This window comes from Eurosta solidaginis, chromosome 1 (assembly GCF_040869045.1).
Source record: "Eurosta solidaginis isolate ZX-2024a chromosome 1, ASM4086904v1, whole genome shotgun sequence".
Taxonomy (NCBI): Eukaryota; Metazoa; Arthropoda; class Insecta; order Diptera; family Tephritidae; genus Eurosta; species Eurosta solidaginis.
Window position 1 is genome coordinate 35,935,751 of NC_090319.1, and position 26,465 is coordinate 35,962,215.

Consider the following 26,465-nt stretch of genomic DNA (forward strand, 5'->3'; position numbering starts at 1 on the left):
TAATACATACAAGAATAGAAAGCGGCCTATGTAAAAAAATCGCCGCTAGGTGGCGCAAGGATCGATATATTCACAAAAATCGTAATTCGCATTGATTTTTGACAATTTTTTTCGAAGGGTTTTTCACATTTTTTTTTTCATAAAAAAATCTGAAAAACCCTTCTGAAAAAAGTTGTAAAAATCCATAGGAATTTTTAGGGGCCTCTAACTTATACTTTGTTAGACTAAAATTGATGGGGCTACAAAACTGCATACTCAAATAAAATGAGAAAACTTTAAATAAAAAGTTCGAAATTTTCATAAAAATTTCACGTTTTTGGAAAACGTTTTTGAGTTTTGTTTGTATAGTTTCAGTTAAATTTTTTAAAAATATAGAAAAAAAGAAAAGAGAAATTTGAAATTTGAAAAAATTTCCACTGCTATTTTTGGTTCACTGCTGTACATAGATATAGGTTGTTCCAGTGAAGATGCCACCGAATGTAAAATATAGATATAGCAGAGATTGTGGTTTGATATCGTCGGTACAATGCCAAAGTCACGAATGTGCCATTTTTGTTGTAACGAAATATTATATATGTCAAATTTTGCAAAGCTAAAACACCAAAGGTGCAATTTTTTGAAAAAAAAATTTTAAAATCATTTTTTTAACATTACTTAGTGGTTTACAAAAGAAAACCTTCCAATAGTGGTTGAAAAATACAAAATTAAATCTCTATTAATTAAATCTATATTTTTAACAATGTCTTACGCGTTTTTCTCAAAACATCAAGTATACACCTTCTTGACTTTGGCATTGGACAGACGATATGTGGAAGTAGTAAAGATGAAGCCTGTCCCTGTGGTATAATGGATCTGATATTTCAGATCTGTTCCAAACGCAATATCAAAGGAAAAGAATTCTGTAGGTGACTTATGGATCGCAATATATAAAAAATGAATACTTATTTTCATTTTTTTTTTATCGCTTTCGGTCCGGTTTGATTCGCAAATACTTTACACTGTCAAGTGAAGTTTAGGTTCGTGGGTGAAATTCTTTTCGAAATTAGATTCGGTATTTTATACCTTTGTGTATGAAGGACAAATTCGGACTTCTTCACATTAACCTTGAATCCCGAATTTCTCGCCCAATTACGCATTGCACAGTTATAGAATTATTTTCGACTTATTTTGTTGTGTTGATTTTCCGACAGGGTGGATAAATGATGTACATATGTATATTGGAACGATTTTCCGTCATCCCTTGTCAAATTTGGTTTCGAGACAAACCGGTTGCGGGGTTGTGCCATCATCATAAGTGTCGATTTTCGTTCTCGAACGAAAAGAGATGATGGAAAATCGTTCCAATATACATGAATTATTTTTGACTTGCGATGGTTATGCACCTAAGGCATAAGAATTCGAATCGGTCCATTTGATTGCTACTGATGTCCATGTATAGACGCGTAGACTTGATGTTGGACTAATTGTAAGCTCTTAGAAGTTAAATACCTTAAGGAATAGCATCTAGTTTTCCTCCAACTGCTTGAAATACATTCTTGGCCGGGACGTTCTTGTCGATTAACATTACATAACCTAGCCAACGACATCATGCCATTCGTTGCACTATTTTCATAGTTGTCTAAAGCTCATACAGCTCATCATTATACCGCTCTCTATACTCGCCGTCGGCATCACGGACAGGACCATAAATCTTCCGGAAAACTTTTCTCTCGAACACTTCAGGCGCCATATTACTCGTACGACAGCGTCCATGATTTCGAGCCATACATGATGGCAATGCGATTGGCGAATTGTACAGCGTGATTGTTCGTCGAAAGAGGATTTTACCTTTCAATTGCTTACTCAGTCTAAAGACCCTTCAGAAACAAAAAATGGTGATATAACATCAGAGCTCACTTTATATATTTAGTTAAGATCGAGGACTGTAACTACAACAACATGGTTTTGCTGATGTAGACGTCTAATGGATGGCGCAATATAAATTAAGGCTCATATATAGCCCAGCCCATTCGTAGATTTTAAAACTTATCCAGAGTTATATAATCAATCTGATTCGCACTTCAAATCACAAAATTCAGGTCTGTGACAGTGTAATTATACCTTTCATGAACATGAAATGGTATATTAACTTTGGTCCGATGTTTGTAACGTTGAGAAATATAGAAGATAGACTCACCATTAAGTATACCGAATTGATCAGGGCGACGAACTGAGTTGATATAGCCATATCCGTCTGTCCGTCCGTCCGTCTGTCTGTTTGAACGCAAACTAGTCCCTCAAATTTTGAGATATCTCAATGAAATTTGGCACAAGGATGTACTTTTGTATATTTTTAGACATTTGTCGGATCCGGTAGGATCGGACCACTATAACATACTATATCTCCCATACAACCGATAAGACGATTTTGGCCATTCCTGCCGCAATTTAGAAAGTATAAACGTGAAACTCGGTAGTATATATTCTAATATATCATAGAAGATATCCTGAAAAAATCACTTTGATCGGAGCTATATGTATATAGTATATACTTATCCCATACAACAGATCGTTCAGAAAGAAAGATTTTTGGCCATTTCTCCCTTAGTTTCTAATATAAAAACGTGAAACTTGGTGATATATATATTCTAATATATCATAGAAGATTTCATGAAAAAATCATTTCGATCGCATATATATATAATATATATCCCATACAACCGATCGTTCAGATAAGGGGGTTTTTTGCCATTTTTTATTTTATATTTATCTTAAAAATCGCTTAGGTATGTACATCTGTTCACTATATATTTCTTATCTTATACATCCGATTATTTGGAGATTACGAACGGGATAAGATTATGGTTCAGCCCCATTCATGAAAGGTATGAAGTCTTCGGCACAGCCGAAGACAGTCCCGTCCTTACTTGTTTCGATTTAATTTTGATTTCGGTCGGCATTCGTTTTTCTGGTACGTTATTCATTTCAGGCAGCAACCCTGTGACAAATATGAAGCATTTTTGATTCGTTAAGATTCGTTAATTTTAACCATAGTGAAAGCACAATTTAGTACTCAATAGGTGGCTTGCAACGCAATTATTAATTAATTCAAATATTCTTTATATTAATTAATACTTAGCTACGCAATTGTACAATTAAAAGCTCATACTTAGATTGATAAATATCAAATTTGTTAACCTCATGGAACATATTTAGTGCAAAAGAAGCAACGAAAGAGTTCAATTCAGAAACGAGTAATAAAGAAAATATAATTAATAAAATGATTAAACCACAAAGTCTAGGGACTGCAGCAAATACGCACATACATACGAACATAATATAGCTAAGACTAATTAAAAGCTGATCAATAAAATGTTTGCCCTTTGCAATTATTTCAACATTAAAACGTCAGCGGTCGAACCATCATACACAGCGGGTGTAAATATGTTTCAATGTTAAATAGATATTTTTATAATTTTGAAAAAATAGATAAACAACTTAACAACATATGCACATTAGGGTTGCCAGTAAGTTTTCGAGATTCTCGACTACTATTCTGGAAAATTATGCTGATTTAAGTAAACACGATTTTTCATAACACTCACCAAGCACTGTTGTTGTTGTTGTTGTTATTGTTATTGTAGCGATAAGGACACTCCCCGAAGGCCTTGAGGAATGTTATGTTGTTGTTGTTGTTGTTTTAGCAGTTCTTCGCCCCATCCAATAAGTGCACCCGATCACAAATTGTCATTAATATCCTCTAACGGGAGTCCAATTAAAGAGGTGGTTGGTGTCACGTGGGGACACATTGCAAGCAGGGCATACATTTTGTATGTCGGGGTTGATTCTGGATAGGTAACAGTTTAACCCGTTAGAGTATCCAGATCGAAGTACCTTTCTGAAGTTGGCAAGACAACTTTTACGTGGAAAAAAATTACCTATTGGGAAAATTGCCGTGAATTTGCCGTAATTTATCCGTGAACCAAAAAAATTTGCCGTGGCCATATTTTAGAAAATACACGGTGGCACGCAAACTTCATTTGAAGTTAGCGTGCCACCCTCAGAAAACCACCTTAGAGACCAGCTAGGAAAATAATTCTTGCACACGAATTTGCCGTAAATTTGCCGTGGATAAGTGGCATATTATATAATTTCGAAAAAAAAAATTTTACTTTTTTTTATGGTGCACCGCCATCTTCACGTGAAGTTAGCGTGCCACTTTTCGAAAACCACCTTAGACACCAGTTAGGAAAATAATTCTTGCACGTGAATTTGCCGTAATTTATCCGTGAAACAACAAAATTTGCCGTGGCCATATTTTAGAAAATACAGGGTGGCACGCCAACTTCACGTGAAGTCAGCGTGCCACCCTCAGAAAACCACCTTAGAGGCCAGCTAGAAAAATAATTCTTGCACACGAATTTGCCGTAAATTTTCCGTAGATAAGTGGCATGTTTTATAAATTCGAAAAAAAAAATTTTCAAATTTTTTTTATGGTGGTTTTCTGAGGGTGGCACGCTAACTTCACGTGAAGTTGGCGGTGCACCATAAAAAAAATTTGAAAATTTTTTTTTTCGAATTTATAAAACATGCCACTTATCTACGGAAAATTTACGGCAAATTCGTGTGCAAGAATTATTTTTCTAGCTGGCCTCTAAGGTGGTTTTCTGAGGGTGGCACGCTGACTTCACGTGAAGTTGGCGTGCCACCCTGTATTTTCTAAAATATGGCCACGGCAAATTTTTTTGTTTCACGGATAAATTACGGCAAATTCACGGCAATTTTCCCAATAGGTAATTTTTTTCCACGTAAAAGTTGTCTTGCCAACTTCAGAGAGGTGATCGAAGTTGACCTAGAGTGACTCGCGTTTCCCTGGGGAGTGTGCGTTCCTCTTCTGCAAGTTTTGGGTACTGTTCTTTGGGTACTGGATTCACCGGGCAATTCCTGGCATAAAGGTCCGACGCCTGTTTGTGGAGTTCACTGAGGTCCTGCTTGTGTTTTTTTGCTTCATACGGCTGAGTTCTCAGGTGCCGTATTTCCTCATAATGCTTACGGAGATGACTCCTTAAGCCCTTGGGCGGTGTTTGCTTATCAATCAGATATCTGTTGGGATGCACAGGTTTCTGGGTATTCAACAGCAACTGTTTGGTTAGCATATCATTTCTCTCCCTGATGGGGAGTATTCTCGCCTCATGATGTAGATGGTGTTCTGGGGACATAAGAAGACAGCCCGTGGCGGTTCTGAGAGCAGTATTTCGGCAGGCCTGTAGCTTCTTCCAGTGAGTAGTTTTTAGGCTTGGCGACCATATAGGGGACGCGTAGCATGCAATCGGTTGGCCAATTGCTTTGTAAGTAGTAATGAACGTTTCTTGGCTTTTCCTCAAGTACTGCCAGCAAGAGATTTGAGGATTTTGTTACGGCTCTGGATTTTCGGTACAATTGCGGCTGCATTCTCAACAAAATGTAGATCCTGATCAAACGTTACACCCAAGATTTTGGGGTGTAGGACAGTCGCTGCCGACTGGGAAATGTTATCGATGTTCATGGTCCTTTGCCGGATACAGTTCCGGTACGTTCCGGTAAAAAGCACCATTAAATGACTAGCCCGACCATCTCGGGAACGATATGGTATGACCACATAAAACTTGCTAGGCCATACCGCACCCCCCTGGATCCATGAGAAACTTGGGGTCGCCAGAGCCTCGGCTCTTCAAGAAACAGGATTCGCCACGTGAAGTTGAGGTGGATAATTGAGTAGGAGAAGCTATAAACTGCGCTGGCAACTCCTTGAAAGGATTGCGCTACACAACCACTTGAATCAATTTAGCATTTTAGTCGCCTCTTACGACAGGCATACTTGCCGCGGGTATATTCTAAGCCCCCTAACCCACAGACACTATTTTTGTGAACAAATTGATACACATTGATGTGATACCAACAGACAAGGACCAGAAAAGAACCGCAAACAAAAAGAATCATTTTTATTACAAATGGACTTAAGGGAAATGAATACAATTTATCAACATTCAAAGTCATATTTGAAATCGTCAAATTAAAAAAATAGCAGGCATAAAGGTTTTGAAAATGCATCATTTTTTTCTTGTTTTTTATTTTCGTCATTTAAAAAAAAAAATTTTTGGAAAATCTTGCAAATTTTCTAAAAGTTGGCATTGATTTTTGACAAATTGTGTTTAAGACTTTGTTCCATATAGATAATAAAAATGTTCACACTTTGTATGGAAGATAATCTAAACCTCCATTCTAACTGAAAAATTTTAAAGACTTGGAAAACTTCTCGAGCTTTCGAAAACGTTTTGGAAATTGGTTTACATAGTTTTGGTTAATATACGGGACGACATAAATGTATTCTCAAAAATTTTCCAAAAATTCGAAATACAAATTTTAAAGTTTTCAATATTTTTAAAAACTTTTCGAAAACGTTTTCGATATGGATTTATATATATAGTTTCCTTTATACAATTCATTTAAGTTTTTGATAATTGGCATGGAAAAGCTGTCGTAAAAAAATTTCAAACATCAAAATTAGTTCTGGGAGAATTCGGAATTACACTTTGGGAGACTAAAATTAATTGAATTGCGTACTCAAAAAAGTTTAAAAAAAAATTTAATTTTCAATTTTTGTTATTACATACATACATACATGGCCTACTGACTTGTAAGATCGCGTGTTTGAATCGAGCTCAAGGCCTAACAATAATTATTTTATCTTTACTATGGCATCATTGTCATCAAACAAGTCCAATTTTCACATTCATTCTGCAACAGATGTCGCAGCGCTGCGAAAATCATTGGATAGAAGTAGAAATAATGAACACAAACAAACAACCGCTGTATAAGCTGAATGATTATAGCAGCGGCGCCTAAACGTTGCCGATGAAGAAATTTAGCATTTCCCGAAATGGATCAATACAACGAGCTTTGGCAGTTGTCTAAATTTTTTCCTTTTTCTATGCTAATTTAAAAAAAATTTTGATTCAAGAAAAAATGTATCATAACAATAATGGGATGTTTACATTATAAATATTTATGGGTATTTGATCATTTTAAAACACAATGTTGTTGTTGTTATAGCTGCAAAAATACTCCTGAAGGTTTTGTGGAGTCCTATCGATGTAGAGTGTTCTTTGCCGGATATACGTACGGTACGTTTCGGTACCAAGTACAATGAATGTACAAGCGGTTTGGGAAGGATTTAATATGTCTACGTTGTCATCACGCTTAACACCAGCCAGAGCTTCGGGTAGATGAATTTGACAATTGGGTTGAAGAAGCTATAAAACCCCTTAAAAGGGCACACCTGTCGCGGGTATATTCTAAGCCCCCTAACCCACTGGGGGGAAAGTAGGCACCGACGTATGTATGTATCTTATGCATGTGCAGGTGAGGCAATCGAATTGTACCTAACCAGCAATAACACACATTTATGGTGTAATAAAACAATATAGTATTCTTATATTCTGTTCCCCGTTTCTTAATTCCAATTCGTTCCGGTCATGTTTGAGACAAGTTTGAGAAAATTAAATTTCTCAATTTAAGAATTAGCAAAAAACCCTTATTAAAAATGTGCCTTTTAGTTTGAGAACGCATTCAACGTTTATTCAAGAATTTATTCAAGAAGCCTTTGAGTTATAAGAAAAAAGTTTGTTCTCAAATGCAACTCAAACAAGATTTAGATTGAACAAAAATAATTATTGTGTAGAAACTGCCTTTTAAATGGAATACGTTTTGCATCTGGCGAATTCAAAAGTCATTCTGTGAACAAAATGTTTTTTAATCTTCCTTGGTTGTACAAAAGCTTTGTTGGACCGTACTTGATGTACGACCAAAATCGTTGCATGCCCACAGCTTGTTGCAGCTTCCAAAGCATGCTCCCAACAATATGTTATATAGACTTATTTTATTTATTTATTTTATTTACACAGGTCACAGCTGCTCATACCCATTACTTTAAATGAAACATAAGTTGGTGTGATCAATCGTAGACTAAAATGTTCCGTAGTGCGTTCCTTTGATAGTGTATAAACTGGCCAATAGAAAAACTTCTCCCATCAGAAAACAATTTGTTGTGTGAAATACGAAACGTTCGTGCTAGCTTAAATACCATTAGCTCTTTCGAGCTAACCTTTTTAATTATTTTTCCTGATAAGTTCCTCATATAAAAAACACACGCAAATGGCTTAACAAAACACTTTCAAGGTGCGGCCCCGTAATAGTAAAAGTATTTTGTAGCTAGTTAACCTATCACTTGGGTCGGGAACCTGCGGTTAGTTAAGCCAGCTCTCACTACACCAAGGAATCCAATAAACTTACTAAATATGCCAACTTACCATATATTGAAGATATGTCTGCATATGATTGACGCTTCTTCTAAATGAACTCACAGAAGATCACTCAAAATTTAAGAATAACTAATCCATTCGTTGCGTTTTACTGAAAGTTAAAGAAAAAAATTAACCAGTTAATTAAAAATTTTACAACAAAACCATTACTATACAAAATCAATAGTTAAGTTAAAATTTGTTGCCTTGACCAAGCAGAATCTGTGTTTTTTTTAATACCATCGACAGACTTTGCCATTCAACTTCATACAATTCCAGCTTAAGCCTTTATAGATGTATGCATGTTGTTGTTTTAACGCTTCCTTAAGTTGCTTGACGTAAACAAAGACGAGCTTAAAGCAAAATCCAGAGAAGTGAAGTATGCATTTTTATTACATTTTCCAATGTTTATGTACTACAGACAGAATTTACTATCAACTGATTTCGTCCCTAGCGCGTTGTAGTCGTCGTTGAGCGTGTGAGGCCCGTTAACATTTTCAACGAATTTGACTTCGTGTTTTTTCTTTTTTTAAGTGTGTAATACTTTTGTGCGCGCCGAAATAAATCAACAAAGCAATCTCAATTTGTAAGTTAAAAAAAAAGTCATAAATATTGCATATACCTACGATGTAAACAAAAACATAAACAAAAGCAAATGGCGTATATGATATTAGCATGTTTGACAGAATTGATTGGATTAAGGCAAGAATTAATCGAAGAGAAGTTCGTTTAATAATAATTTGGCGCTAATTTTAGCATTACAAGCATATATTGTGAATAACTGTTTTGGGTCAAAATTTAAACCCAAAAAATCATATCTACTGAAGAGGTAATGTGGCCTACATAAGCGTATACGTTCCGTTTACCTACATAAATTGAAAATAATTTTTGATTTTTGAGTTTTATTATTTCGCTCGGAAAATAATTATTATTTTCTGATTTGTATTATTTCTCTCGGAGAATAATTGTTATATTCTGAGTTGTATTATTTCACCCAGAAAATAATTATTTTTGATTTTTATTATTTCTCTCGGAGAATAATTGTTTTTTTCTGAGTTTTATTATTTCGCTCGGAAAATATTTATTATTTTCTGATTTGTATTATTTCTCTCGGAGAATAATTGTTATTTTCTGAGTTGTATTATTTCGCCCGGAAAATAATTATTTTTTGATTTTTATTATTTCTCTCGGAGAATAATTGTTTTTTTCTGAGTTTTATTATTTGGCTGGGAAAATAATTAGTATTTTCTGATTCGTAGTATTTCTCTCGAAGAATAATTGTTATTTTCTGAGTTTTATTATTTCGCCCGGAAAATAATTATTTTTGATTTTTATTATTTCTCTCCGAGAATAATTGTTTTTTTCTGAGTTCTTTTATTTCGCTCGGAAAATAATTATTATTTTCTGATTTGTATTATTTCTCTCGGAGAATAATTGTTATTTTCTGAGTTGTGTTATTTCGTCCGGAAAATAATTATTTTTTGATTTTTATTATTTCTCTCGGAGAATAATTGTTTTTTCTGAGTTTTATTATTTGGCTGGGAAAATAATTAGTATTTTCTGATTCGTAGTATTTCTCTCGAAGAATAATTGTTATTTTCTGAGTTTTATTATTTCGCCCGGATAATAATTATTTTTTGATTTTTATTACTTCACTCGGAGAATAATTCTTATTTTCTGAGTTTTAATATTTCGCTCGAAAAATAATGATTATTTTTTGATTTTTATTACTTCTCTCGGAGAATAATTCTTATTTTCTGAGTTTTAATATTTCGCTCGGAAAATAATTATTATTTTTTGATTTTTATTACTTCTCTCGGAGAGTAATTATTATTTTCTGAGTTTTAATATTTCGCTCGGAAAATAATCATTATTTCTTGATTTGTATTATTTCTCTCGGAGAACAATTCTTATTTTCTGAGTTTTATTATTTCGCCCGGAAAATAATTATTATTTCCTAATTTGTATTATTTCTCTCGGAGAACAATTCTTATTTTCTGAGTTTTATTATTTCGCCCGGAAATAAATTTTTTTTTTTTTGATTTTTATTACTTCTCTCGGAGAATAATTCTTATTTTCCGAGTTTTATTATTTCGCTCGGAAATAATTATTATTTTCTGATTTTTATTAGTTCTCTAGGAGAATAATTCTTATTTTCTGAGTTTTATTATTTCGCCCGGAAAATAATTATTATTTTTTGATTTTTATTACTTCTCTCGGAAAATAATTATTATTTTCCGATTTGTATTATTTTTGTCGGAGAATAATTGTTATTTTCTGAGTTTTATTATTCCGCCAAGAAAATAATTATTATACTTTGATTTTTATTACTTCTCTCGGAGAATAATTGTTATTTTCCAAGTTTTGTTATTTCGCTCGGAAAATAATTATTATTTTCTGATTTGTATTATCTCTCTCGGAGAATAATTGTTATTTTCTGAGTTTTATTATTTCGCCCGGAAAATAATTATTTTTTGATTTTTATTACTTCACTCGGAGAATAATTCTTATTTTCTGAGTTTTAATATTTCGCTCGAAAAATAATTATTATTTTTTGATATTTATTACTTCTCTCGGAGAGTAATTCTTATTTTCTGTTTTAATATTTCGCTCGGAAAATAATCATTATTTCTTGATTTTTATTATTTCTCTTGGAGAATAATTGTTTTTTTCTTAGTTTTATTATTTCGCTCGGAAAATAATTATTATTTCCTGATTTGTATTATTTCTCTCGGATAACAATTTTTATTTTCTGAGTTTTATTATTGCGCCCGGAAAATAATTTTTTTCTAATTTTTATAATTTCTCTCGGAGAATAATACTTATTTTCTGAGTTTTATTATTTCGCTCGGAAAATAATTATTTTTTGATTTTTATTACTTCTCTCGGAGAATAATTCTTATTTTCCTAGTTTTATATTTTGCTAGGAAAATAATTATTATTTTCTGATTTGTATTATCTCTCTCGGAGAATAATTGTTATTTTCTGAGTTTTATTATTTCGCCCGGAAAATAATTATTTTTTGATTTTTATTACTTCTCTCGGAGAATAATTCTTATTTTCTGAGTTTTAATATTTCGCTCGGAAAATAATTATTATTTTTTGATTTTTATTATTTCTATCGGAGAATAATTGTTATTTGACGAGTTTTATTATCTCGATCGGAAAATAATTATTATTTTCTGATTTTTATTATTTCTGTCGGAGAATAATTGTTATTTTCTGAGTTGTATTATTTCGATCGGAAAATAATTATTTTCTGATTTTTATTATTTCTGTCGGAGAATAATTGTTATTTTCTGAGTTTTAATATTTCGCTCGGAAAATAATTATTATTTTTTGATTTTTATTACTTCTCTCGGAGAATAATTCTTATTTTCTGAGTTTTAATATTTCGCTCGGAAAATAATTATTATATTTTGATTTTTATTACTTCTCTCGGAGAGTAATTCTTATTTTCTGAGTTTTAATATTTCGCCCGGAAAATAATTATTATTTTCTGATTTTCATTATTTCTGTCGGAGAATAATTCTTATTTTCTGAGTTTTATTATTTCGCCCGGAAAATAATTATTATTTTTTGATTTTTATTACTTCTCGGAGAATAATTCTTATTTTCTGAGTTTTAATATTTCGCTTGGAAAATAATTATTATTTTTTGATTTTTATTACTTCTCTCGGAGAATAATCCTTATTTTCTGAGTTTTAATAAAATAATTATTGTTTTTTGATTTTTATTACTTCTCTCGGAGAGTAATTCTTATTTTCTGAGTTTTAATATTCCGCCCGGAAAATAATTATTATTTTCTGATTTTTATTATTTCTGTCGGAGAATAATTGTTATTTGACGAGTTTTATTATTTCGATCGGAAAATAATTATTATTTTCTGATTTTTATTATTTCTGTCGGAGAATAATTGTTATTTTCTGAGTTTTATTATTGCGCCCGGAAAATGATTATTATTTTTTGATTTTTATTACTTCTCTCGGAGAATAGTTCTTATTTTCTGAATTGTATTATTTCGCCCGGAAAATAATTATTATTTTCTGATTTTTATTATTTCTGTCGGGGAATAATTGTTATTTTCCGAGTTTTATTATTTCGCTCGGAAAATAATTATTATTTTCTGATTTGTATTATTTCTCTTGGAGAATAATTATTATTTTTTGATTTTTATTACTTCTCTCGGAGAATAGTTCTTATATTCTGAGTTGTATTATTTCGCCCGGAAAATAATTATTATTTTCTGATTTTTATTATTTCTGTCGGAGAATAATTGTTATTTTCTGAGTTTTATTAATGCGCCCGGAAAATAATTATTATTTTTGTATTTTTATTACTTCTCTCGGAGAATAGTTTTTATTTTCTGAGTTGTATTATTTCGCCCGGAAAATAATTATTATTATTTTCTGATTTTTATTATTTCTGTCGGGGAATAATTGTTATTTGCCGAGTTTTATTATTTCGATCGGAAATAATTATTTTCTGATTTTTATTATTTCTCTCGGAGAATAATTGTTATTTTCCGAGTTTTATTATTTCGCTCGGAAAATAATTATTATTTTCTGATTTGTATTATTTCTCTTGGAGAATAATTGTTATTTTCCGAGTTTTATTATTTTGCTCGGAAACTAATCGTTATTTGCTGAGTCTAATTTCGCTCGGACAATAATTTTTATTTTTTATTAAATAATTTGGGAAAAATTTAAACAACGTGACATCAGGACGGACAAGGCGACAGCTGTTTCGATTATACCTTGTAAATCTCTTCAAAGCCTTTTCTCCCGGGAGTGGGAGTCGAACTCGCACTCCTACGATAGTTGAAATGGTTGTAAACGCATTCAGCTACGTCATGCCTGTTGTAAGTTTTTTCCCAATTGCCTTCTTTTTGCATATTTTAATCTTTTACACATTGCATACTTCGTATGCAATTATGTGTTAAAGCTATGCTTGGTACGGCGGTTTTCAAAGAAACTTTGGTTTTTGTTGCTGTTTTCGTTCTATTTATAGAACTACAACGATTAACCAATTTTGTCTGTTTGTATGATTTTAATAATCGGGGATTGCTCATATTGCTTTTTTAAATGTATGAAAACATTTTTTATTTGAAGCAATTTTTTAATTTTATAATTTATTAAATAATTTGGGAAAAATTTAAACAACGTGACATCAGGACGGACAAGGCGACAGCTGTTTCGATTATACCTTGTAAATCTCTTCAAAGCCTTTTCTCCCGGGAGTGGGAGTCGAACTCGCACTCCTACGATAGTTGAAATGGTTGTAAACGCATTCAGCTACGTCATGCCTGTTGTAAGGTTTTTCCCAATTGCCTTCTTTTTGCATATTTTAATCTTTTACACATTGCATACTTCGTATGCAATTATGTGTTAAAGCTATGCTTGGTACGGCGGTTTTCAAAGAAACTTTGGTTTTTGTTGCTGTTTTCGTTCTATTTATAGAACTACAACGATTAACCAATTTTGTCTGTTTGTATGATTTTAATAATCGGGGATTGCTCATATTGCTTTTTTAAATGTATGAAAACATTTTTTATTTGAAGCAATTTTTTAATTTTATAATTTATTAAATAATTTGGGAAAAATTTAAACAACGTGACATCAGGACGGACAAGGCGACAGCTGTTTCGATTATACCTTGTAAATCTCTTCAAAGCCTTTTCTCCCGGGAGTGGGAGTCGAACTCGCACTCCTACGATAGTTGAAATGGTTGTAAACGCATTCAGCTACGTCATGCCTGTTGTATAATAATAATAATTTTTATTTTCTGAGGTTTGTTTCGATTATTTCGCTGTATAGTTATTATTTATTTAATTTTTTTTTGCTTCGATACTTTTATTGTCATATGCAATTAGGTTTGCTATATTTAGTTTCCTTGGTTCAAATTTGTATGTGTGTACATATACCGAACTCTAACACAGATATTTAGGTTAGGTTGGACTGCACTGTCCATGAGGACCTTACATAGACTGAATGAGTTCGTAGTGTTACCAGAAGTTTATTTTAACACCAAACTGAAAACCCCTACCAAAAACCTGGACCTATGTTTATGTTATAAAATGACTCCGTCCTCTTGGCAAATACTAGAAGCTTTCTAGGACTTGAGCCACGCCACTTGCTGCTTCTAGATCTGACAGCTGTATCACTCCTAATAGCTGGAGTCTTAGCCTGGGAAGTGCAGGGCACGAGCACAAACGCGCTCGATCGTGTCTTCCTACATCTGCTATCACAGATCAAAAACAAAATTCTATGTGAAGTGGGCACCTTCATATGCGAGTAATTAAAAAAACCAAATATCATTCGTTTGTCCAGGAAAAATTTCTTTTGTCCACATTTTGTTAAAAAGTTATAACAAAAAAAATTTTTTTTTCGCTTTATTGTGCCAAATTGACATTCTGCATTAATTCTGCACAGAATTTGCATTCATCGGCTCTGCACAGAATTCTTCAATGCAAAATCTGCGCAGATTCCGCATGAAGAGTTTATCAATGCAGAATTGATGTAGAATTCTGCATGCAGAAATGATCAATGCAGAATTCTGCATGCAAAATCGATGAATGCAGAATCTGCGCAATATTTATGCAGAGTTAATGCAGAATTTTTCGCAGATTCTGCATGCAGAGTTGATCAATGCAGAATCTGCGCAGAATTTATGCAGACTTGATGCATAATGTGCAGAATTGGTGCGGAACCTCATTCATTTGTCCATGTTTGTCCAGGAAAAATTTTCGTTTGTGCACCTTTTGTTAAAAAGTTATAATATATGTAAACATTTTTTTTCCAAAAAAACTCCCAAATTTTTTTTTCGCTTTATTGTGCAAAACCTTCGGGTGTCCTTATGGCCACAACAACAACAACAAAGAAAGGAGGTGGCTTCGCATAGAGTAGTGATGCACAATTTCCAAGTGGCCTTAGAAATCATTTGCACAATAGTCTGGAGTAATAACTAAGCGTGCTGGTATTCGCGCATATAAAATTCATGTTTTAGAAGAGAGGACTGACAAACAAAAGTTTTTATTACTTAAGTAGTTAATACCGCTTGCGGCACAAATGGTAAGAGTCAAATATAAATAAACATAAATACATGAACGAATTAAAGAATAACATGCTTAGTTGATTTCCATTTACTGCAATTAATATCAGCAGCGCATTACAATTTTGAAATTCGCTATCAGCAGTTGCAATTGCGTGCAAAATAATAACAAAAGCAAAGATGTAGATATGAAAAAATTATATTTCATTTTAGTTGCCTTTGTGTATAATTTAATTTAATTTTATTTTTATTTGTATTTTTTATTACTTAACATTAAAAACTCTTCTTCGTGCTAAAGGCGCCGTCCTAACAAGGATGCCAACAAGAATAGATCAGAATCGGTCCAAAGTGAATTTTACAAAACAACATCAATGGTTGCAGCATGCCGCTTATTGGCAACCATAGCACCGCATTAATATGTGAATACTCTTGAGCATATGTATAGTGTCGTGGAATGTTTTAGCAACGCCAAGAACTTTCGCGTAATATGTATCTCTAATAGTCGACCAGTCTCAAAAATATGAAAGCTTTCGTTAAGCTAATTTTTTCAGATTAGTTTGCATTTTAGTTATCGAACAATGGAAACTAGCTCTGAGACCGTAGCAAAAATTAGCGGAAAAATTTAACTGTTTAGTTAAGCTGAGCATTGACGCAGTGCATAGAAATCGATACATCTTATAAAATAAAGTCGTTAAATGCCGATATAATGTAATACAGACAGCTCCAATTTGAAAACGGTGTTTTACATTTTAAGGCCTTGCTATGTGGGATGGTTAATTTCGATCCAATAATATGAAGAAATCTATATATACATATATAAATCAAATTCTATATGTGTGTGTGTATGTTGGCTATGGAAACGTATTTCCCACACTTCAATCATCACCAAATTTTGGTTATAGGTTCCATCGATCAACGGGAAGGTTTTAGGCTAAAACTAATTTCGATTTATAAAAGGGGCGTGACACCTCCCATTAAAATGGAATCTTTGGTACTGCATAACTTTGTAGGTATACATGTCAGAACATTGAAATTCAGTAACGAGTTATATATGAGGTCAATCCCTAACACCACCAAGAAAATGTGGAATTTTGAAAAAGGGGGCGTGGCACCTCTCATACAAATGGAATACATCATACTGCATATCTCTGGATATAGTAATGGTAGGATAATGAAAATTGGTAAGGAGCTATATGACGTTAAGTCCTAACACCTCCAGTAAAATTTGTAATGGGGAAAAAAGGAGCGTGGCACTTTCCCTACAAATGGGATTTTTCAGAACTATGGATGCCGTACAAACTTAAGTTATTTTAACACCTAAAGTTTGACTGCCTTGTTGAGTTTGGCTGTTATGCCTTTCAGATGTTTGGTAATCTGCTACCGTTAAAAAAATTTGTTAGCTTCAGTCTATGTATATCTTCTATATTTCAAATTCTGTAGGTGTGTTCCCTATGAAAACGTGTTTTCCATACTTCAATCATCACCAAATTTTTGCTGTATCAAGACGAAAGTTTTTCATATTTCAAAATTAAGAATTTTAAATTTAAATGTTTTTGTTTTTTGGCTATGCGAACGAACTATCTTAGCTCCCAAAAATGATCATGTTAACAAAATCAATGATCACATTCAAAACCAATTTCCTGGTGAAGTGACGAAATATAAATCGAACCACACAGTTACAGATGAAGATAAAATTGTGAATTATACAATTGAATTTCTAAACTCTTTAGAACCACCTGGAATGCGCATATATCAACTTTGAAAATTGGCTCACCTATTATGCTTCTTCGGAATTTAAATCTACCAAAATTGTGCAATGGAACCAGACTTTGCGTTTAGAAATTAATGCCGAATGTAAATGAAACAACAATCATCAGCGGTAAAAGCAAAGGTGAAGATGTGCTCATACCACGGATTCCAATGATTCCTACAAATTTTTTGCCATTCAAGCAAGCGCTTACAGCTTCCTGTACGCCTTGCTTTTGCAATTACAATCAACAAAGCACAAGGACAATCGCTTACTCTTGCAGTCTTAAATTTAGACAGTCCGTGCTTTTCCCATGGCCAGCTATATGTTGCTTGCTCTAGAGTTGGAACACCAAAAAATGTATTTATCTTTGCGCCGAACGAAAAAACGAAAAATATTGTGTACCCACTTGCATTACAATAACATACAAGAATAAAATGTTTTAACAGAAAATTTCACCAAATTTGCGTACAAAATTCAATTAAATTTACATAATAATAAATTAAATTATCAACAAACAAAATAGGATAAATAACGCAACATTAATTCGATCTCGGGCGTTACAACGTACCCCGGGTAAAGCTAGTCTATAATAAAATAAATGAACCACGAATCACTCGATTGAAATATTTCTTGCCAGGAATTAAACTTTGTAGGATGTAGTTTCGTTCTGCACAAAAAAAGTTAATTCTTTACTAATATAAACAAAATTGTAAAAAAAAGAGTTGTTTGTGTGTGTGTTCGGTAGCAATCATCCGTTCAAACATGCGTTTAGCGGAAGCATTCTATCACATCAGATTTTGAATTAGATCCTATAATGAAATAGGCCAGCAAACCAAATAATGTATGTAATTTTTTAGCATTTGATGATTTTGGTGTCACATACAAATTTATGCAACTGAGCCGATTAAAGTCGCGTACAGAGAAAATATATGTCCATCCACTACACTCAGCCTATTTTGTTTAAATTCGAAAATATCGAAGATAAAGACCCGGATGGTGGTCCTGTTTTTTTCGTGGCTGGACCAGAGACCGATCAATTCTAAAAGGCATATTTAGGATGTTGCCATTTGCCATTGATTGCTTCTTGTCTAGATTATACGGTTCTTAGGAAACTATTTTTCTGGTTATTGGACTACGAACCCATGATATGAGGTAGAGATAGATGTAGGAGAGAGGGGAGAGGTAAAAGGAAATGGAGATAAAAGAGAGGAAGTAAGGGAAAATGACGGTGGGAGAAAGAGACGCAGAGAAAGGGAGAGAAAACTGGACAGAGAGTGTGAGGGGAAGTACGACATAAAAGAAGAATTTCATGGACAGACTGCTGACTAACAAAACGTGCGTATTGAAAATGTGCACTGTTCGAAATTTGGGCCTAAACTCTAAACCATTCATATGTTTAAGCAATTTTTTGTACTAAATAGGAACTTCGCAATTTATTGCTGTTTTTTAATTTTATTCAGTTTCAATTTAAAACTTATTTGAACAATAATTTTAAATCTTAAAATTGTTTTACACCAAAACCAAAAATGTTTCAAAACTCTAAAACTAGAAACCTGCAGTCGCTTCTGATTTTAAATAAAATCAAAAAACTTCAAAAATCTGTAAATAGAAAGGTGTATACACGTATGGTTTTAAAACAAACCCCAAGAGTTGAAACTTGGTGCTGAAAAATTTAAAGAAAAAAATGTATTTCTTAAAAGTGCTGCAAGTCATCACAGCTGGGTAGTAATGATTACTTTAGGTAATCAATAACCGGCAATTCCCCATTACATGTACTTCCACAACAAAGGAATTGATTACATTTCTATTCCTCAAAAAAATATACCAAAAGTAATTTCGTTTTTTGAGGCTCAAGTACAAAAAATTTTTGTTTGTAATTGAAAAAGAAAAAAATACTTTGCTCAAATGTAATTTCTGCCCCAGTACTTTCGAAAGGAATTGCAAATGTAAGTGAAAATTTTCCAATTACATTACAAGGAATGCCAAATTTAATTAATAATCTCCCATTCCTCAAAGGAATTGCAAAAGTAATTGAAAAATTCTTAGTGCAAAAATTTTTTTGCGATTCAAGCGGTGATTTTATGAGGCCATACTTATTCCTTGGACCATAAGAAAATGTTTGAAAAACACAAGCACTGTCTTCAATGACTTGCAATTCATTTCTTCTCGCCATATATGAGGAAGGTTATGGTAAGATTGTATCATCGTAGTTTGAGTTTGCTGTTGAGTGGCCGGTCAATTGCTTTGTACGTGGCTAGCAACGTTTCTTCATCTTTTCCCCAAGTGCTACTGGCGAGCGACTTGAGGATTTTGTTGCGGCTTTGTACTTTAGATACAACTTCGATGGCATACGCCTTGAAGGAGAGAGTGTGACCGAATGTTACTCCTAAGATATTTTAATGGCTGACAATCGGTAGCGCAACACCATCGACGTGAACGTCCAAAATTCTACGTCGCAAAACATAGTGGCCGTGGATTTGGTCAGTTAGGTTCAGATAATTTGCAGTATATTTTTTTTATACAAAGGGGGAAGAGTGAACCTTCTATATCTTGGAGTAGAGTACCGTGGTTGACTGTGTCAAAATCCTTTGACAGCGCTGGTTGTGCTATGTATTTTGCGGAAACCATGCTGGTGAGTGGCTAGGCGAAGATTCGCAGTAAACTGACGGAGCAGGAAGGTTTCTAATGTCTTCGCTACTGGCGAACGGAGTGATACCGTTCGTTATGACTCACCTTCGTTAGCCGGTTTTCCAGGCTTGAAAACGTACATCAGGTAGCTTCCTCCCTCGGCGCCATGATGTTTTAGCATTGGCATGGCTACTCCATCTGGACCTATTGATTTAGAAGGTTTCGCTTTATTCATGGCATCTTCAACCTCTGTGGGGTGATGGTAACGGGTCACACGTCGTGTTTGTGCCTATGTTCCCCTCTGTTTGCACGTCATCTGGCTTTGTATACTCAAGGATGCATTAAAAATTGCCGGCAAAAACCGCTCATGCATGTCTTCGAGTCCGCAGAGTTGTATCGCCAAATCCGATGGATATATTAGGTTAGGTTGCGAGGGCTGAGCTGGACACTATGGTAACAGCTCACTACTTAGGCCACCAATGGGCCCATTGTAATACCCTATACGGTCTCAAAAAGGACCCCTACCCTGCCTAAAGCGGGTGTACCCACTTCGTGGAATTTATGTATTTTACTAGAGCCTTGACTTCATAGCTAGAGACCTCAGCAAGGTCATCTAGAAAAGGTTTACCAAGGATGGCCAACCTACGCCTACTAAGCGCTGGACAATGACAGAGAAGATGCTGGACACTCTCTTCTGTACATCTGCAGCTGCGACAATAGTCGAAGGTCGTTACCCCCATTCTAGCAACATGCGTGCCTATTAAACAATGCCATCTTAGAACCCTTATCAGGGACGATAGAACTGATTTGTTTAAAATCAGAAGGCCCCTTGTCATATGAGGGCCAGGTTAGCCTGGATGTTCACACGAAGCCTGAAAGTGGCCATGGGTATACCTACCGAATAATTTCCCGGAAGGATATGGTCGGTGGTGCCTCTTCTGGCCAGCTCGTCTGCTCTGCAGTTGCCTTCAATATCCCTGTGCCCAGGTACCCAATAATGCTGATACTGAAGTGCTGAGCCATCTCGTTAAGAGATCTGCGGCATTCAGTGACCGACTTTGCGTTGTCGACGAATGAGTCCAGGGCCTTTAATGCGGCCTGGCTGTCTGAGAATATAAACACCCGTTTACCATCCTTAGGCATAGACCCGAGATGATTCACAGCCCTGTGTATTGCAATCATTTCCACTTGGTAAACACTACACGATCTGGTAGGCGAAAAGAGACCTCTAGACCCAGGTCCCCGTCAAGCTTAGAACCATGGATATATTATCACTGTTTTTTTTTCGGGTTAGACAAGGATTTGACGATTGACAACGGCTTATCGACACCCAAGAGAGGTTGCAGTTATTTCGATGCTCTTCCCAATTGCAAGTTTGTGTTAATTAACCAGACGCGTAGTATTCAAGTTGAGATTCCTAATATGAGTCAAGTTATCTCTAGGTTATGATAGCCCCTGGCGGAATTTCTTTAGAGAATCTTTTAATTAATTTTTGAACATATATCAGGTGAGCTAGAATCATAGCGCTGAGCCTGGTGATAATGCAACAAAATGGAAATCAATGTATAGATCCTATGTCCAATTATGTGTCGGTATATTCGGATTCTTATTCTACAGAAGTCGCAGTGTATCTTTCCACTTGATCACTCATAGTATCCATACTTTAACTTTTGGTACCGTGGAGTTTTCCACTTTATGCTATCATCTTCACACCATGGAACATGCTGAGTACAGCCTCAGGATCAGGATCCTTTGAAAATAATACAAAATCTATTCAAATATTTTCTTTTCTTTTTGTACCTTTCATTAAAATGAAATGGTATATTAAGTTCGGTATGGTTCTCGGAAATTGTAAGTCCTTAAAGGAGAAAAGAAAAACAAACAAATAAGCATGCCGAAATGATCAGGATGACCAACTGTTGTCTATCCGTCTGTATGTTTGAGTGCAAACTAGTGCCTCAATTTTTGAGATATCTTGAAATTAAGATAGCGCGTACATTTTAGTGTCCGATTAGACATTTGTCGGAACCGACCATATCGAACCCCCATGACATATATATCCCATACAACCAATTGTTTCTCGTTTTAACTATGTGGCAAGCATTGTTTTCTGAAAAAATCGCCAACAAGGTCGGTCACTGGTCCGCTGCCCGGAAAGAAGGGTTTCTCAAATAATAACCTGGTCAAGGAAATACCCCTGTACCAAATTTTGCTTAGAATAAGATAAGAAAGAAAACGGAGGAATGATAGCGGAGGAAGGAAAGGAGATGCCCTTACTTCGCTGGGAACTATAAGAGGATAATAATTTGATATCCATTGGTGTTTCCAAATGCTTTCAGTTACACTCAAAAGAAAAATGTGATGAAATAATGAAAAGTGTAACCCGAAAAGTCACCCACATCAACCTGCGTAAGTTCCTATACACAGACTAACTTGTAGTTTTTCAATTACTTTCGCAATTCCTTTGAGGAATGGAATGGGAAATTCGAAAGTACTTTTTCATTTCCTTGTAATGTAATTGGAAATTTTTCAATTACATTTGCAATTCCTTTCGAAAGTACTGGGACAGAAATTACATTTGAGCATAGTATTTTTTTTTATTTTTTTTCAATTACAAACCAAAAATTTTTTGTACTCGAGCCTCAAAAAAACGAAATTACTTTTGGTATTTTTTTTTTTTTGAGGAATTTAAATGTAATCAATTCCTTTGCTGTGGAGGAAAAGAATTGATTACTTTTTGCAATTACTGAGGAATGTAATGGGTAATGTAATGGAATTGAATTTACCCAGCTCTGCTAGTGATACATTCTTTTTTCGAAATAGTTTGTCTTTAATCTCTTTCTGTCACATAAGGTTGCGCTTCAGTAATAGTAAGTTCCGCTGTACCGCGACAACTGAAGTTGAAATTATCGCGAAGTTGCAAAATGTAGCGGTTTCGTGTAATTAGTTTTCTAAGAACTTGAGCGTTAGGACAAGTCGAGGAAATATATCTACTATTGTACGAGAAATCCATGGTCAAAGTGTGGAGTACCGGGTCAATCGCGGTGCGACCCTCTTTATAGTCCAAGAAGTCGCATATAAATTGAAGGAAGCTATAATATAACGGACATAGACAGTCCTTGTGCCAGATTGTTTGGATCGGTTAAACGGGCGCCGCACCTTCTGATTTTTTTTGTTTGTGTTAGAGGTATTTAGTGCTTTAAGTTGTTGATGCATTTGCTGGCGATGTGTATGAAATATATTACAATGTCAAAATGCAAGTTCACTGATTAGATCGGATCAATTAGATCTTACAAACAGAAACGTTCGTTGGGTAACGATATAATTTCCTACAAAATTGTTGTACCTAAGTTAAAAAAATTTTACTCGCACCCAATATCCTCAGATTCAATAAAATTTACTCTCCCCGTAGAAAACCTTTTTCATTTCTTCATCACATAGCTTTTGGGGATGCTGAGTTCTGAACTCGAAATCACCTGCATTCATATTGGTGTTATGACAGATGCCTATATCCATTCAGTCATTTGTAAGGATGCAAGCTCTGATGATGATGTCGCCAACTTATATTTTCAATCAGATCTCTATCCGTACACCTTAGACAGTTCTAATTGTATTCTAGATCCTGTCATAGATATAGATATTGTTCTTAAGAGTCTTCTTGAGTTGAAACCAAATTTTTCTCCGGGTCCAGATGGTGTTCTTAGATGTGCGCTAAAGTTCTGCGCAGTCAATTTATCCAAGCCGGTACTTACATTATTAACACTATCTCCGGAATCTGCTCTATTCGCTTTAATTTGGAAGCAATCATTTATTATTCCCTTACATAAGAAAGGTAGTAGGTCCAATATTGAGAACTACAGGGGCATAGCTAAACTTTCGGCTATTCCGAAAATGTTTGAAAAGATCATCACCTGCCAAATTCAATATATATGTAGTTCTTTGGTATATCACCCAGCCAACATGGTCTTGTGCGTAGAAGATCAACCCCAACCAACTTGTTTGAGTTCACTTTTCTAGTTATTGATGGATTCTTATCCAATAAACAAACCGATGTTATTTATACAGACTTCAGCAAAGCATTTGACTTTGTTAATCATGGGCTTTTAACTCATAAACTTGACTTACTGGGTTTTCCGAAGAATTTATTACTTTGGCTTCGCAGCTATCTTGTAAATCGAACTCAGCGAGTTATGTTCAAAAACAGTCTCTCTGAGTTGATAGAAGTAACTTCTGGTGTGCCGCAGGGTAGCCATTTGGGTCCATTACTTTTTACACTCTTCATAAATTACTTACCTAAGATTATTACCTCTCTGAAGTTGGCAAGACAACTTTTACGTGGAAAAAATTACCTATTGGGAAAATTGCCGTGAATTTGCCGTAATTTATCCGTGAAACTAAAAAATTTGCAGTGGCCATATTTTAGAAAATACAGGGTGGCACGCCAACTTCACGTGAAGTTAGCATGCCACCCTCAGAAAACCCCCTTAGAGACCAGCTAGGAAAATAATTCTTGCACACGAATTTGCCGTAAATTTGCCGTAGATAAGTGGCATATTTTATAAATTCGAAAAAAAAAAATTTTAATTTTTTTCATGGCGCACCGCCAACTTCACGTGAAGTTAGCGTGCCACTTTTCGAAAACCACCTTAGACACCAGCTAGGAAAATAATTCTTGCACGTGAATTTGCCGTAAATTTGCGATGAATTATGCGTGAAACAAAAAAATTTGCCGCGGCCATGTTTTAGAAAATACAGGGTGGCACGCCAACTTCACGTGAAGTTAGCATGCCACCCTCAGAAAACCCCCTTAGAGACCAGCTAGGAAAATAATTCTTGCACACGAATTTGCCGTAGATAAGTGGCATATTTTATAAATTCGAAAAAAAAATTTTAAATTTTTTTCATGGTGCACCGCCAACTCCACGTGAAGTTAGCGTGCCACCCTGTATTTTCTAAAACATGGCCGCGGCAAATTTTTTTGTTTCACGCATAATTCACCGCAAATTTACGGCAAATTCACGTGCAAGAATTATTTTCCTAGCTGGTCTCTAAGGGGGTTTTCTGAGGGTGGCATGCTAACTTCACGTGAAGTTGGCGGTGCACCATGAAAAAAATTTAAAATTTTTTTTTCGAATTTATAAAATATGCCACTTATCTACGGCAAATTCGTGTGCAAGAATTATTTTCCTAGCTGGTCTCTAAGGGGGTTTTCTGAGGGTGGCATGCTAACTTCACGTGAAGTTGGCGGTGCACCATAAAAAAAATTTGAAAATTGTTTTTTCGAATTTATAAAATATGCCACTTATCTACGGCAAATTTAAGGCAAATTCGTGTGCAAGAATTATTTTCCTTGCTGGTCTCTAAGGTGGTTTTCTGAGGGTGGCACGCATATTTTATAAATTCGAAAAAAAAAAATACAAATTTTTTTATGGTGCACCGCCAACTTCACGTGAAGTTAGCGTGCCACCCTCAGAAAACCACCTTAGAGGCCAGCTAGGAAAATAATTCTTGCACACGAACTTGCCGTGAATTTGCCGTAGATAAGTGGCATATTTTATAAATTCGAAAAAACAATTTTCAAATTTTTTTATGGTGCACCTCCAACTTCACGTGATGTTAGCGTGCCACCCTCAGAAAACCACCCTAGAGTCCAGCTAGAAAAATAATTCTTGCACACGAATTTGCCATAAATTTGCCGTAGGTAAGTGGCATATTTTATAAATTCGAAAAAACAATTTTCAAATTTTTTTATGGTGCACCGCCAACTTCACGTGAAGTTAGCATGCCACCCTCAGAAAACCCCCTTAGAGACCAGCTAGGAAAATATTTCTTGCACACGAATTTGCCGTAAATTTGCCGTAGATAAGTGGCATATTTTATAAATTCGAAAAAACAATTTTCAAATTTTTTTATGGTGCACCGCCAACTTCACGTGAAGTTAGCATGCCACCCTCAGAAAACCCCCTTAGAGACCAGCTAGGAAAATATTTCTTGCACACGAATTTGCCGTAGATAAGTGGCATATTTTATAAATTCGAAAAAAACAATTTTCAAATTTTTTTATGGTGCACCGCCAACTTCACGTGAAGTTAGCATGCCACCCTCAGAAAACCCCCTTAGAGACCAGCTAGGAAAATAATTCTTGCACACGAATTTGCCGTAAATTTGCCGTAGATAAGTGGCATATTTTATAAATTCGAAAAAACAATTTTCAAATTTTTTTTATGGTGCACCGCCAACTTCACGTGAAGTTAGCATGCCACCCTCAGAAAACCAATTTACAGGCCAGCTAGGAAAATAATTCTTGCACACGAATTTGCCGTAAATTTTCCGTAGATAAGTGGCATATTTTATAATTTCGAAAAAAAAAATTTTACTTTTTTTTATGGTGCACCGCCAACTTCACGTGAAGTTAGCGTGCCACTTTTCGAAAACCACCTTAGACACCAGTTAGGAAAATAATTCTTGCACGTGAATTTGCTGTAAATTTGCCATGAATTATGCGTGAAACAAAAAAATTTGCCGCGGCCATGTTTTAGAAAATACAGGGTGGCACGCCAACTTCACGTGAAGTTAGCATGCCACCTTCAGAAAACCCGCTTAGAGACCAGCTAGGAAAATAATTCTTGCACACGAATTTGCCGTAAATATGCCGTAGATAAGTTGCATATTATATAAATTAGAAAAAAAAAAAATTTAAATTTTTTTCATGGTGCACC

General features: G+C 34.6%; 1 long non-coding RNA gene across 3 annotated transcripts in view; it reads right to left on the reverse strand.

Moving 5' to 3' along the window:
- The window catches only part of LOC137251723 (uncharacterized), a 75,264-nt gene that overhangs the window by 16,853 nt on the left and 31,946 nt on the right, over positions 1–26,465 (reverse strand). For all 3 annotated transcript variants that reach the window (XR_010953323.1, XR_010953326.1, XR_010953324.1), the window contains one exon: positions 8,328–8,430. This is a non-coding gene — a long non-coding RNA (uncharacterized lncRNA). The remainder of the gene's footprint in view (positions 1–8,327; positions 8,431–26,465) is intronic.